A 15123-nucleotide genomic window follows, 5' to 3' on the forward strand; every position below is an offset into this window, starting at 1 on the left:
TGAATTAATGACCTTTTTAGCAGAATTCATTGTAGAAGCCAATTCACCAATGCTTGATAATCCCTATCTCATGACCTCACCAATGTTTGACAATCCTCTGGCAAGTTCTGAGATGTCACTACTGAGAATGTCAGAATCCATTGTAGCAGATTTCTTGGCATTTTCCAGTTCTCCACTTATACAGGAAACAACTTCCAAACCTCGTTTTCAAAACTCAACATCGTTCTGGATGTTTGTTTTATGATTAGGATCAGAACGACGAGATCCTTCTGCTCTTAATAATAAAATCACTCAGTTTGCCACTAAACTCTACCCTAGTAGGACCACCCCCTACCACTATCCAATGTAGTAACCGTTTCCTTTCTTCCACTGGAAGGCCTGTACTATTGCACTAATTTGGTCAAGAGAGTAGGAAATAAAAGTTGAGAGCAAATTATGCTGCTTCACAGACCTGTGTAAGATTTAGCAGCAGCCTGTAAGCATTATTGATAGTTCCATAATCATTTTCAATCTGCAATCCAAAAAGAGAACTTACTTAATAGAATCTGCGGGAGAGGGAAAGAGACTATGTATCAGGAATCTAAAAGCACATGAAAACTAAAGAGAAACTTACCTGCATCAACATATGGCTTCCCAACAGCTAAACCACATAATTGAATGATACGATATAGAGAAGAAGATTGAAAACTTAGGGAATCTTAAAGAGTAATTTTATTGCTCATAGAATGAAAAATAATACAAAGCAGGAACAAAACCAAACTAATTGAACACATACAACAGTTACAATAGTTTTGACTTAAGTCTCCTTGACTCGACAGTGACCACCAGTCTTGTTGGAACGATGCTACAGCTACCGCAGTGGAATCCCTTGAGATTCGCCGCAAATCACAGCCCTGGGACCCGCTGGAGCTTGCAGGGGTGGGTTTATGGGCTATGTTGTAAAAGGCGAGCGCCAAAGGCGCATTAAGCGCTGGGCTGGCGCCTGGCAGAAAAAAAACGTCCAGGAGCCAAGTTATATTTCTTTCTGTCATTCTCTAAATTTCGGACGTTCGTCTGGGACGCCTTAGACGCCAAAGGTGCTAGGTTTGGCGCCTCGCCTTGCCTTGCCTAGCGCTTTTTACAACATAGCTTATGGGTCCCACCGTGGTCTATGTGTTGCGGTGAATCTCACGGGATTCATGCCGCGGTAGTTGTAGAATTATCGGTCTTGTTGTTTGAGAGAAGATAAAAACTCAATTCAAAACAAGATATGAACTAAAGTTATGAAACTTGAGTTGACAGATATGCAACTGATAATTCAGTACAATCTTTTAAAATTCATAATTAAGCTAAACTGTTCAAGCTTTATCAACAAGGGACTCAAATTTTAGGCTTGCTGAATTACGATAATTCAGAGAGAAGAATCTTAGTGAGTTCTGATCTGATTTCTTCCTTTGTTGTTGGGCAACAGCCAACAGGTGTTTAGGAAAAAAGTCTTTTCGAATGGGGCACAATGGCACTATCTACAATCAACCTATGCTCAAAAATCCATAACTCTGTCATGTTCACTTAGTAACTTTTTTCTTTACATTCATGTCAAATTTTATTCTGACTTGCATATTTCTAGGGTACTTTCCGATCTCAATATCAAGAGTAGAAGCCATCAAAAATCCAGGCACGTGCAATGGGGAGTAAAGTTTTCGCGATGCAAATCTGAGATGGTATGCACACGCATATATTGGTCTTTATAGTCACTTCTCATTCCTGCAACTTGAAACCTAATCGAGGTTTATTATTTGGTCTTGGATTTAACTGTTCATGGTTGAAATATTTCTCATATTTGTCTGTGTAATTTGTTGTTGTTTTGCTGAGAGTTCTAATCCTAATAATGGAGTCTTAAGAGTATATGCCTGTTATGTTTTCTTTCTTCATATGTAATTATGTGCGTTTAATGGGATGGTCGGGGTGGATATTAAAAGGATTTGCTAGGATCAGTTTGTCAAGGTTTGAATATGAATCTCTGGTTGTGGTTAATAGTAGACAGTTTGTTTGATGTATATGTTCAGCACTTCTCAAGGTAATGACATTGATGTTCCTGTTTGAGAATTTATGGGGTTGAAATTTTTCAAGTTTCAGTTAGTCTGGTTTTGGTTTCTGTGATGTCGTTCCTTTGATTGTTTAGTTACTTGGTTTGATGTTAGGTATGTTTACGGTGATCCTATAAATAATATGTTGTAGATAACATGTATCCCTATGGCTGTTTCCCTTGGCCGAATAATGTATGCTAGTTTAAACACTGAGGCAAATTTGTGGGTTTGGTTCGTAGAGTAGTTATTCAAAATAATGACGCCTGAACCTAGCAAGGTGTTGTTCTCCATTTGAGTGCTCCTACATTCTTTAAAGTATGAGTTTTCAGGTTGTGACTGGTAGGAAGAACTAGACGTTAAAGATGCAGTTATCGAAGAAGGTACTAATGTTACATCTTGGGAAGTTTATATTTGAAAGCGGTACATCTGTCAAAATCAATAAGCATGTCAGGATGCTAGTACTGCCCAGTGATTTGGTTGCTTCTTCTCAATTGCCCGAGGTAACCTTCTTCTGTATTTCTATGCTATGCCAAATATATTTTCATAATGTTTTATCTTCTTACAGGTAGCAATATTTTGGTGAGTCTGTCTAGTCCCTCACTTTAGTTTCCTTTTGCTTACAGGGTCAATCGATCATTCATGCTGGCGTTGAGTCTACTCAGGGACATTAGTCCACCGACAGGCGCGGTTGCGATGGAAAATGGTGGAGGTGCGACAATGAGTCTGTAACTGGTGCGAGTGAGGACAAAATGTTGCTTGGTGACACCTATCTTATATTCTACAAACAAATACAGGTAAGTCAGCTAATTGACCCTCATGTCTTAACCATTTATAGTCTTTTTTGCTTCATTCATATATGCATTTGCTTATTCACATTGTCTAATGAAAACCTTCATTGTTTAGTTACTTGGTTAGATGCTAGGTATGCTTACAATGATTATGTAAAAAATATGTTGTAGATAAACCGTATCCCTTTGTATAAATAAATATGGACTTAACTTATGAACAATTTATTGCCAGAGATGTATTGCTTGATCGGTAACACTTATCTAATGCCTTCGATTAGCATTAGGAGTCAAGTTTTATCTGTTTGTTCCTTTTCTGGTGTTTTGCAACAAACTTACTTACAAAGGAACCACAGCCAAGTCAAGGATTGGAACCCCCACTAGGATTTTGTAGACTTAAGCTTAGACAACAATTTAGGATGTGGACACAATGTACCATCTCCTTTGGAATTGCAATTTCAGTGAAGTAGTCTGAAGTTGGTTAGGGAGTGTAATTGGTTTTCTTGATCCTAAATGTTTTGAAGATATTTTGAATTTTTCCAAGCACAAAAGTCATATTGTTAAAGAGATCTGGATTACTGCTGCCTATGCAACTATGAAGGAGCTTTGGTCCAAACCTTGCTGACATTAGTTTGCTTCTTTACTCTTGAGAATTCAGCTGTGAAATGATAGTTTCATTCTGGTCTAGTCATTTGATTCAGTTCTTTCAAGTTTCATCTTCTTTCACTGAACAAGAGATTCTGATTGAATCCATGACACCGTTGGAATAGACTTTCCATATTCCAAACGGAACTTTTAACTTCACAATTTGAAATTAGGACTGGCATCACAATCTTTTGTCTTTCCAGGTTGCTATGAGTGTCAATAATATCATCACATCTGGAGCTAAGCCTCTCTATTTCCCCCCGATAACTATGCTACAAGCCATCTCGTTGTTGATTTGGCTGAAAAGGTGGAAGAAACCTTATTTTGTAAGAATGTTTTTTGTTTTACATTTTCTTCCATTGTTTATTCCCACCAACCTCTCTATGTGATAGTCCTGCAATGCAATTTTGTCGATAAAGTCTGACCTAGACGGTTTGTCAGGGTCCCTCTTCAAATATCCCATGACCAACACATCCACCCACCCCCTGTTGTGATAAACCTTATTCAGTCCCAGTTATCTGTCTTATTATTCCCGCTCTCTCTAGATCTCATTAACACTACTTGTTTTCATCTCATTGAAGCTGTTTGATTGGAATCAATTTTAGAAATGAGTTACTTTTTATGAATAATGTTACTTAAAAGTGTCTTGTAAAAATGGTCATATTAATGCTGTACTATATATAGAACATGCAAGAGTAAAACTAAGAGAGATCTTAACCCATCAAAGGTTTCATTCCCAAATCAATCTCAGAGAGTTTACTGGTGGAGGATCTCATTTCGATTTGACACATTCATGTGCTTCAGCATTTCTGACAGCTGCATATAGTGCACTTGTAGACTTGATAAGAAATGAATAACAGGGTTATATGTTAGCCAAATTGGCTGGTATCGGTCACATTGGGGTTCAAATTTGTAATAATAGTTAAGAGTTGCAACTTCACAATAGTTCTCTAACAATGCTTATATTTTTAATCCCGTAATAATGCTTTGAATTAGCTGCTCTAATCCAGGGTTGCGAGTCATTTATGTGGAAAGTTATCTGGCATCTATCAGGCTTAAGAAATAACTTTATTACTGTTTGGTTACAAAAGATGGGCAAGTGTATTGGACATTACTAGTTGGCTTATTATATGCATATTGCTTAATGATTAGATTTAACGACAGATACTGGTTTTATTAGCCAATTGGCAGAGCAAAATCGTCCAACTCAATAATGAAGTGACCTTTGCCAAGCGATTCTTGGTGTATATGATAATTTCAATAAATAAGTGATTTTATGCTTAGTTAATCTGGTTGTTCCTCAATTACTTAGTCACTTATTTTTCTGTCTTCCAACTTTTATTGTGCAACGGCCGAAATATTTCTGTTTTGGTTCTTATCAGTTTGATGGACTTTGGTGTTATATACTGTAGTTGCTAATCAATTCTGGGTAGCTATTATATTACCTGAAACATTCTCTTCACGTATGAGTCGAATGTATTCTAGTATTTAGGATATGATTTCCACATACTAGACAAGACAAATAGAGTGTCCAGGCCGTAAGCATTTAAAAGTTCTGTGTTTTCATTCTTATCCAAGTATCTTGATCCATGTCCTTGTTTGTGCCTGTTTACAGTCTTACGGAAGTGCTGGCAAATTCAACTGTTTTTGGAACCGTGCATTCAAACACATACTAGATTTGCTTCAATTGCAGGTCTGATAGTGGTATAGTGAAGATTCCACTCCAACGGCTTAGTATTCGTGAAAATGGATGTCTATCGTAGGGTGTTGGCCATGGATGAAGTTTGAACTTTTTATTTACAGATATATGGAGGTTTCCTTGCTCCCAGTAACGGTATGTGGATTGTAATTAGGAGAACTTTTTCACATTCTGAATTACCTGTGCATTTGTAAGGTTAACCGAATTATTTTGTATTTTTTTTTGCTAAAGAATAATTTTCATTAAAACCGAAGCGTTATACAAAAGAATACAAAATATCCCAAGGGATTAACTCAAGAACTCAAAGCAGAAAAACAAAAATAAACATGCCTTGTGACTTTTGCTCTCGTAGAATCTATAATAAGGTTGATCTGGAATCTCCAGATTGCCTAGAAATGTTGGTCTGGTATCAAAAATGATCTCCTCTCCTCTGGCCAGTTTAGCTCCCTTCTTTGCACGTTTATCAGCAGAGAAATTTACCTCTCTGTAACTATGGATGAAGCACTAGGAAAGGAGGCTTGAGCAAATCTTATTCCATCTGGCCAGTGCAAACCATGGGATTTTCTGGGTCTGAGATGCTGTGATCACTGAGTTTGAATCTGTTCTAAACAATATATATAAGAATCCTCGACTTACTTCCCATTCTCCTGCATTTAAGACTGCAATCACTTCTGCATAGTAGTTTGTTCATACTCCCAGACCACCTGAAACAGCTATCAAGAATTCACTTGTACCTCTCCTTCCAATGAAACCATATCCTGAAATTCCAAGATCCCCTCTAGATGTTACATCACAACATAAAAGGAGTTGATTTGAGTTAGGTAATGTAAAGAAAATCCCCCTGATTCTTGCATTTTTTACTTACCTGCTTTTGAGACCAAAAAATTTCTGAACCTGCAAATCAAAAGTATTCCACATTGAAGATGTCATCCTTAATTGGCTTTTTGCTGTAAATTGGACAACTCTTTTCACTATGAATTGTATATGTTAAAATATTGGTTAATTTGTGATTTTATAATATAATCTAGAGAAATCTAGATAAACTAGTCATCCAGACTAATCTAGGTCCTCCAAGCATAGTCAACAGCTCTAGAGAATCTTTTCTCTAGACCTTTCTTTTACTTGGTGTTAGTAGGTCACTCTAGAATTGTCTAGAGTATAAGTGGTTGGTTAGTAATGCCTATAAATAGGCAATCAATGGGTTCACTATGAGCATCCAATCAAAACTCAAGTGAGCGAAGTAAAAGTGAGTGTTAGAGTTAGTAAGAGTGAGAGCTAATAGAAAGAGCTAAAGAGCTTTTGTAAGTATAGTGAGTCAAAGTGCAACACTAAATTTCCCTGTAAACATTTTTCATTTCCTTAACTAATCAAGTCCTCACTTCAATTAACAATCCTCTCTTCCTAAATAATTTTCATAAACCCATCACACAACCGCATTGCGGCAGCAAATTTGGTATCAAAGCCAACCTAACCCAGTAATCCTAAAACTCTACCCATGGAAATTAACCAAGGTATTCAAGGTTTCAATTATGCCCAAAGTCTAATTCCAATTTTTGATGGTGAGAGTTATGATTATTGGAGTCTACAAATGAAGACATTATTTATTTCACAAGACCTTTGGGATCTTGTCGAAGAAGGTTATGATGTACTCGAGTCGGTAGAAACTTTATCGTCATGGACGGATGCAAAGAAAAAGAAGTACAAGGAAAATAAGAAGAAAGATGCTAAAGCACTAATGTTCATAACACAAAGGGAAAGCAAAGCTATTTTGCCTAGAATTTCTCTGGCGAAAACTTCGAAAGATGCCTGGAATATTCTCAAAGTAGCATTCCAAGGTTCAGAAAAGGTAATATACATTAAACTACAAAACTTATGGCGAGATTTTGACAATTTACTTATGAAAGAAAATGAGACTATCCAGAATTTCTTTTTCAATATTTACTGATATAGTAAATTAAATTAGTAGTTATGGAGATACCATTGAAAACAAAAGAGTTATAATAAATATTTTACGAAGCTTACCATTCAAATTCGCCCATATCGTCGCTGCCATTGAGGAGTCAAAAATTTTATCGACTCTCTCGGTACATGAATTAATGGGTTCATTTTGAGTCGCACGAGAAAAGGATAAATAGGTTCGCGGAGCAACCATTGGAGCGGGATTTCAATCAAAAATAAATTTCAGTGAAAATAAAAATTCGGAAGCCAGAAAAGGAAGCTCCAGAGGGGGATCATCATCAACATCACCTCACGAGAAAGGGTAGACATCAAATCAATGGCCCAGGAATTTCTACCGCGGACGTGGAAGAGGAAAAGGAGGTTATAAAAACAACAACCAAAGATACGGAAGATATTACTTCTCAAATCTCTGTTGAAATATCTGCAAAAAGTTTGGCCATGCAACTGAAAATGGCAAGTACAAGTGCACCAAGTGTGATAAATTAAATCACATGGAAAAAGATTGTTGGCTTAATGAATCTAACTATTCCGAGAAAAAAATTCTCAAAATCAAGTATTTATTCCTGCCTCACCTCGCAACAATAATCGCAAGTTATATGGTATGTCGACAGCGTGTGCAACATCCATATGACAGGAAATAAAAAATATTTCATAAAATTTGAGGAGCAAGAGATTCCACCGGTCAAAGTAGGAGAATATCTGATGTTCTTTATGTTCCTGGCTTAGCTCAATATTTATTAAGTGTTGGACAACTTATAAGAAAAGGGTACTCACTACATTTTGAAGACGGATAATGCACAATTTATGATAAAATCAGTAAGCAATTGGTGGCAAAAGTAAAAATGTCAGAAAATTTTGTCTTCCTTCTATATATGCCATCAATTGAAAATTGTACCATCAGTACCAATCATATGGATGAATGCAAGTTATGGCATTTGAGATACGTGCATCTCAACTGTAGATCCTTGAAGGTTCTAAAATCAAAGAACATGGTAATTGGTCTTCCTAATATCAACGGTGAAGATAAAATATGTGAAGGTTGTATTCTTGGGAAGTTTCATAGACTCCCATTTACAAATAAATCGTGGAGAGAAAAAAGGCCCCTCGAATTGGTGCATGCCGATATCTGCGGTCCGACAAGAACAAATTCAATCAACAACAAAAGATATTTTCTCCTATTTGTTGATGATTATACCAGGATGATGTGGGTGTATATTCTCGAGTGAAAGTCTGAAGCATTCACTGAATTCCTAGAGTTCAAGGCGTTGGCAGAGAAGCAAGTAGCCATCAATTGAAGGTTTTCCGTACAGACCGTGGTGGAGAATTTAATTCAAATGAATTTATCAACTACTACAAAGAAAATGGAATTAAAAATGACCTCACCGTCCGATACACTCCACACAAAAACGGTGTCGCTGAAAGGAAAAATCCTACAATTGTAGAAATGGCTCGCAGTATGTTGAAAAGCAAGGAAGCTACCCAACAGCTACTGGGCGGAAGCAGTCAACTGGGAAGTCTACATTCTTAATCGCTCGCCAACAAAAGCAGTTCTCAACAAAACTTCATATGAAGCTTGGCATAAGAAAAAGCCCGAGGTAACTTCTTTAAGAATTTTTGGTTGAGTAGCATATTCTCATATACCATCCCAACATAGAGAAAAATTTGATGAAAAAAGAGAAAAGCTAATATTCATCGGATACATCGAAGAGTCTAAAGCCTATAGACTTCTAAAGCCAGATACAAAGGAACTGATAATTTCAAGAGATGTTATCTTTGATGAATTCAAATCATGGGATTGGAATGATGAACCAGAAAACCATGAGTTTCCACTACTCATCGAAAACGAACCATATCAGCCACGTCAAGAAGATTATACTCCACCAGCAAGCCAGAGATCTCCTAGTCCAACACAACAAAGTCCAAGTTCATCTGAATCAAGTACCCACCTAGAAAGGTGCATTCCCTAAGAGATTTATAGCATTGGAGCCTCAAAAATATGTGGAACGGCAAAAGAAGAAAGATGGAGAAACGCCATGGACGAAGAAATGCGAGTAATCGAGAAAAAAAAGAGATGAGAGCTTGTTAATCATCCAATTGACAAAGAAATAATTGGTCTGAAATGGATCTACAAGAAAAAGTACAACGAAGATGGTTAGATTCAAAAGAACAAAGCAAAGCTAGTTGCAAAAGGATACTCACATCAACCAGGAATTGACTACAACGAGACATTCGCCCCAGTCGCTCGCATGGAAACAATCCGGATGGATTTAGCTTTGTCAACTCAACTAAAAATGAAAGTCTACCTGTTGGACGTAAATTCAGCGTTCCTGAACGGAGAACTTGAAGAAGAGGTGTACGTTGAACAACCTCAAGAATATGTCCGAAAAGGAATAGAAAAATTGGTTTATCGTCTCCGAAAAGAAATATATCGCCTAAAGCAAGCACCGCGTGCATGGAACAACAAAATCGACAAGTATTTCCGAGATAATGGATTTCAGAAAAGTCCAAGTGATCCATCCCTCTACATCAGAAAACAAGGTACGAATTTCCTAATTGTCTGTCTCTATGTTGATGATTTAATTTTCGCTAGCACAAAACAAGAGATGACAGAAAAGTTTAAGAAGGAGATGATGAAAGAATATGAGATGACAGATTTAGGACTTATGCGATATTTTCTTGGGATTCAAGTAAAACAATCTCCATAAGAAATATTCATTTCCCAAGAAAAATATGCAAAAGACTTACTGAAAAGGTTCAACATGATATATTGCAAACCAGTTGCAACTCCAATGGATACTAATGAGAAGTTGGCAAAAAATGATGGAGCGACAAAAGTTGATCCAACCTTATTCAGAAGTCTAGTCGGCTCACTGATCTACTTGTCAAATACAATGCCAGACATAGTCAATGCAACCAGCATTGTTTCTCGGTTTATAAGCGAGCCAAGCAAGTTAAACTATGCCGCCGCAAAAAGAATTCTTCGATATATCAAGGGAACAAAGAATTTTGGCATCAAGTATACAAGAGAAAAAAATAATTATTTAATTGGCTTCACCGATAGCGATTGAGCAGGTTCTATTGAAGACCGAAAAAGCACATCAGGCTATGTTTTCTGTATGGGAACAAAAGTTATCTCTTGGATTTATAAAAAACAAAGTACGGTGGCACTATCGTCAGCTGAAGCATAATACATAGCATCAACAAGTGCATCATGTGAAGCAGTATGGTTGAGAAAAATAATGACCAACCTACAACAAAAGAAAAATCAGCCGACAACTATATACTGTGACAATATGTCTTCAATTCCAATGACAAAAAATCCAGTCTTCCACGGACGGACGAAGCATATAAAGCTACGACACCACTTCATCGGAGAACTAGTGGAAAACAAAGAAATCGAGCTCCAATTCTGTCCAACACAAGAATAAAATATGGACATTTTCACAAAAACAGTCACGACGGATAATTTCAACCATTGTAGAGAAAAGCTTAACATCACAAATTAATAAAGAGTGTTAATATATTGGTTAATTTGTGATTTTATAATATAATCTAGATAAACTAGTCACCTAGACTAATCTAGGTCCTCCAAGCATAGTCAACAACGCTAGAGAATTCTTTTTCTAGACCTTTCTTTTACATGGTGTTAGTAGGTCATTCTAGAAAGGTCTAGAGTATAAGTGGCTGGTTAGTAATGCCTATAAATAGGCAATCAATGGGTTCATTTTGAGCATCCAATCAAAACTCAAGTGAATGAAGTAAGAGTGAGTGTTAGAGTTAGTAAGAGTGAGAGCTAGTAGAAAGAGCTAAATAACCTTTGTAAGTATAGCGAGCTAAAGTGCTATACTAATTTCCCTTGTAAATATTTTTCATTTCCTTAATTAATCAAAGCCTCACTTCAATTAACCAACCTCGTTTCCTAAATAATTTTCATAAACTCACCACACTACCGCATTGCGTCAATAATGCACAGCAGTTGTCTTTTCCAAAAACGGTTTCATCAATGGATGATTTTCGATCAATTCATGGATGCAGAAGGAAAATCTCTCCTTACAACATTCCAGTGGTTGAATCTTTTGAGAATTTTATTTATTTTATTATCAAAGACTGCTGTCGAATCGTAAAAGTGACCCCTCCGAACATAGTAGCATCCAGCTAACTACATTAGATTTAGAATTCTTAAAATGATAGAGAAAACGTCAAGTTTTTCCTTGTCTTGATTAAAACAAGTATTTTTTTTTTAGCTTCTCCCGATTTGAAAAATCGGAAATGAGACCAAAGTTAATCATCAGCCTTGGGAGTCCGATATATATATATATATATATATATATATCATAATCACACACAACATACAGGCATACAAAAGTACCTTGTCGGTTAGTTAGAACCGACAACGAAGGAACTAAGTCGGTTAAGGAACCGAGGTCCACTATACCAAGAGTCGTTCTGTACTTACCTCATTTCTTGGGCTGATAAAATCCTAAATCACATTTCTTGAGAAAGAAAAAGAAACCCTAAATCACATTCTACGATTTCTAGGTATCAAATCCATCGAGATCGATTCATATTCCTCCAAATCTCGAACTGCTTGGTCGAGTTTCAGGAATTTGTAATTTGTAAGCCTTTCTGTTAAACCCTCTAACCCTTCGTTCATCAAACTTGGAAATGAGTAAGAAGAAGAGAAGGAAAAAGAACCAACAATGGTGTTTCATAATAATTTGGTATGTGCGGGATTACAGGTAATTTATCACCTCTTTCATTTCTGGTTTATTCAGCTTTTGTCATCTTTAATGAATTACAAATATGTTATATAAAATTGATTTTATTATACTAGTCTTTATTGATTTTATTTGTCATTGGAGCTTGGCAATGTTAATGTGAATAACTTGGAAAACTTAGTCACTAGGAAAACGAACCACCCCATATGGGGAGGATAGGACACCGATCAGGATAAAGATGATGTTACCGAACGATAAAAAAAAACCATCTTCAGCTCATTTACCATCTACAATCAACCTATGCTCAGAAATCGAAAAGTAAGTTTTTTTCTTCCTGAATGACAGGACATATGTGAATGAAAGTAATTGAGTTAATCATATGCAGTCCATGTACGTTTGACAGCTGCATATATGACAGGACATATGTGATTTAACACTGAATGACATGATTAATCATTTGCTTGATTTTTGTGCCATATGATTCGTTTGTGCGACTTGTGCACTGAATGACAAGTTTATTGATTTATCTATTTCAGGGTTTATAAAAAAGCTACCTTGTCTATTGCCTGTGGGATATTTAGGGACAAGAAAGCTAAACCGAAAAGACGTCAGTACACATCCCGCAATACAAATGAAAAGCTTTCTTGTGAAATGTTGGACTACTAAAAAGAATCGGGTAAAGAATATAAGAACTCTGTCATGTTCACCTAGTAATTTTCATCTTTACATCCATGTCTAATTAATTCTGACTTGTGACTTCGTAAGGTACTTTCTGATCGCATTATCAAAAGTAAAAGCCACCAGAAAGCCATGCACACAATGGGTAGGAAAAGCTTCCTTGGATGCAAAGCTGAAATGGCACATATTGGTGTTTACAGTCACTTTTCTTTCCTGCAGCTTAAAAGCTCTTGGATGTTTGTTATCTGGTCACGGATTTGACTAATCGTTGTTGAAATATTTATCATATTTGTCCATGTAAAACATTACTAAATTTGACAAGAATGGGAACACCATTTGCTAGTATACATTGGACAGCGGTACACCATGTTTTAGTCTGCAAAAAGCTCCTTAACCTTCGCTTGGGATGTAGAAGTTGTTTTCTGTACTTGGGATGTAGCTACACTTTCTCATATTTGATGATAGCTCTTCTAAATAATTCTTTTTCTGTAGTTTAAAGGTTGTGCCAGATGTATGTGGTTCACAGACGAAGAAGCTCCATGCTATACTGTCCTACCAAGGGAAGAGTTATCCAATGAAGAAGGATTTACAGTGTGAAACAGAGGAGTTACTACATTTTTACTTAGGCCTGATGCTAGTTATTGTGAAGTTTGGTTGATAATCAAGAAAGAGAATCTGGAAGCATGTACACAGATTGGGATATACTTCCTCGTCTCCATTCAAGACCTCACTGCGAAAAAGGTCTGATATCCGATTCATTAATAACATAATTTTATCTCTTGTTACTCTTTTGTTGCATACATCGTTTTAACGCCTAGTGTAGTTTACTCTCTTATTACTACTTGTCTTAATCTCACAGCTGAAAAACTTGGAGGAGAGGGAGTCTATCGATGATCCTAAGGATGTTAAACCTGAGGTGTGAAGCTGTATATCTGTTTGATTATTTTGCAGATTACACTTTTTTTTTGTCAAGTGGCTATACTAATCTCTGCTGAAATATCCAGGGATGTGTCTCCATTCCAGCCAAAGTTCCTGCCCGAAAGCTAAAGAGGTCCGTTGATTGCTCATAATATCACATTGATAATTATCTTATAGTCTTTCATTGTAAGTCTCTCTGTTTCCAAACATATGTCTCACTACATAAATTTGTATGCTGGACTTTGATCAGCCTGACTGGGATGACGAAGAAGATGGTATATGGAGAGTACCTAAGATACCTAATCTTACAAAGGACCATGGAAGCTTAAGGTATGCCCATTATGTTTCTTTGAAAGCTAACAAGAACTTTAAGGTTAATTACTTATGCAGATAACATTTCTCATTAATGGTGCAATTGCTGTAACAGAAAATTAAGAACCCCAATTACAAAGGGGGTAGTTGAAGACTCAGTGGATTGATTACCCAGGTATATTGCCATATTGAGTGAATAAATTAGAGTGGTCATTAACAATTTTGGTGACTGCTGATAGGGATTTACTTCAAATAGAAACATTGAAGGAAAACCATTTTCATACATATATATATATATATATATATGTGTGTGCAGGATTTGAAGACGATCCTGATCTTAACGTGATAAATCCAATCTACCATGTTGGGATTGAAGTTTGACAGGTTAGACTACTGATTATGTTTATCACTAATTCAATGAAAAGTTTTATGTTCACTGTTCAGATGCATATTAGATAATTTGTTGGCCCTTTCTCCTAATTATCGATATTTTCTCAAAATATCAAGGAAAACGTGCACCTTCCTCGTGGAGAAGTTTGATGGATTTGCAAATTATTTACATGTTTGCTTCTTCATTTACTATGGCTAGTTGACTTAATGTAGCTTGCTTTTCCAGCTCTAGCAAAGTGGATCACGTTTTACATGCAGTGACATATATGCATATGTTTGATGTATTTGGGGTCTAATGCGATGTAGGTGAAAGCTGGTTCGGTTTAGCGACGACGCTGTATTAGGAAGTCTTTGGTAAGAATAAGGAGGTGAGCAGTCAGCTATTTCTGTAGCTTTAGTTCATCTTCCTCGCAAATCCCATTCCATAGTGACCATTATAAATTTCATGTTGGGATTGTGCATTGCAGGCAGAAAAACAAGCCTTTGAGGAAGCAGAGAAAGTAAGAGGAGCCAGAGAAGAAGAGGTGATCAAAGTGTATAGATAATGACAATATGCTCAAAAAAAAGTAGAACGACCGACTCAATCGCCCATGGACTCTTTAAATACTCGCGCTTCAAAGTTGCTTTCCAAATATGCCGGCTCTTCTTATAAAACTTATTTATGTCTGTGATGGAATCATAATAATGACCGCCTGTGATTGTCCCACCGCAAAGCTTGTTAAACATATCAGATACTTTTCTTTGTTCGTAGGCCCAACGTGACAAGGCATTTTCACCACTATTAGTGTCGAATAAGCTTCAAAATTAACCACTACTTTGAATTAAGATTCTCCCGTGCACTACATGCCTAAAGACTTTACAGATTGGACACAGTGGAAAGTAAATTTTATTGGAATCCTTTTTTAGGGTATACGTAAAATTATTTTCAGGACATACCCAATAAAGATAACAAA

General features: G+C 36.5%; 1 long non-coding RNA gene across 1 annotated transcript; it reads left to right on the plus strand.

Moving 5' to 3' along the window:
• Positions 1-11633: 11633 nt before the first annotated feature.
• Positions 11634-13966, plus strand: LOC113308703. Its single transcript, XR_003339991.1, has 8 exons — positions 11634-11893; positions 12409-12548; positions 12638-12695; positions 13043-13291; positions 13410-13466; positions 13555-13601; positions 13719-13798; positions 13896-13966. It is a non-coding gene; the product is annotated as an uncharacterized LOC113308703 (long non-coding RNA).
• The last annotated feature ends 1157 nt before the right edge of the window (positions 13967-15123 follow it).

The sequence above is a fragment of the Papaver somniferum genome, chromosome 9 (assembly GCF_003573695.1).
Source record: "Papaver somniferum cultivar HN1 chromosome 9, ASM357369v1, whole genome shotgun sequence".
NCBI lineage: Eukaryota > Viridiplantae > Streptophyta > Magnoliopsida > Ranunculales > Papaveraceae > Papaver > Papaver somniferum.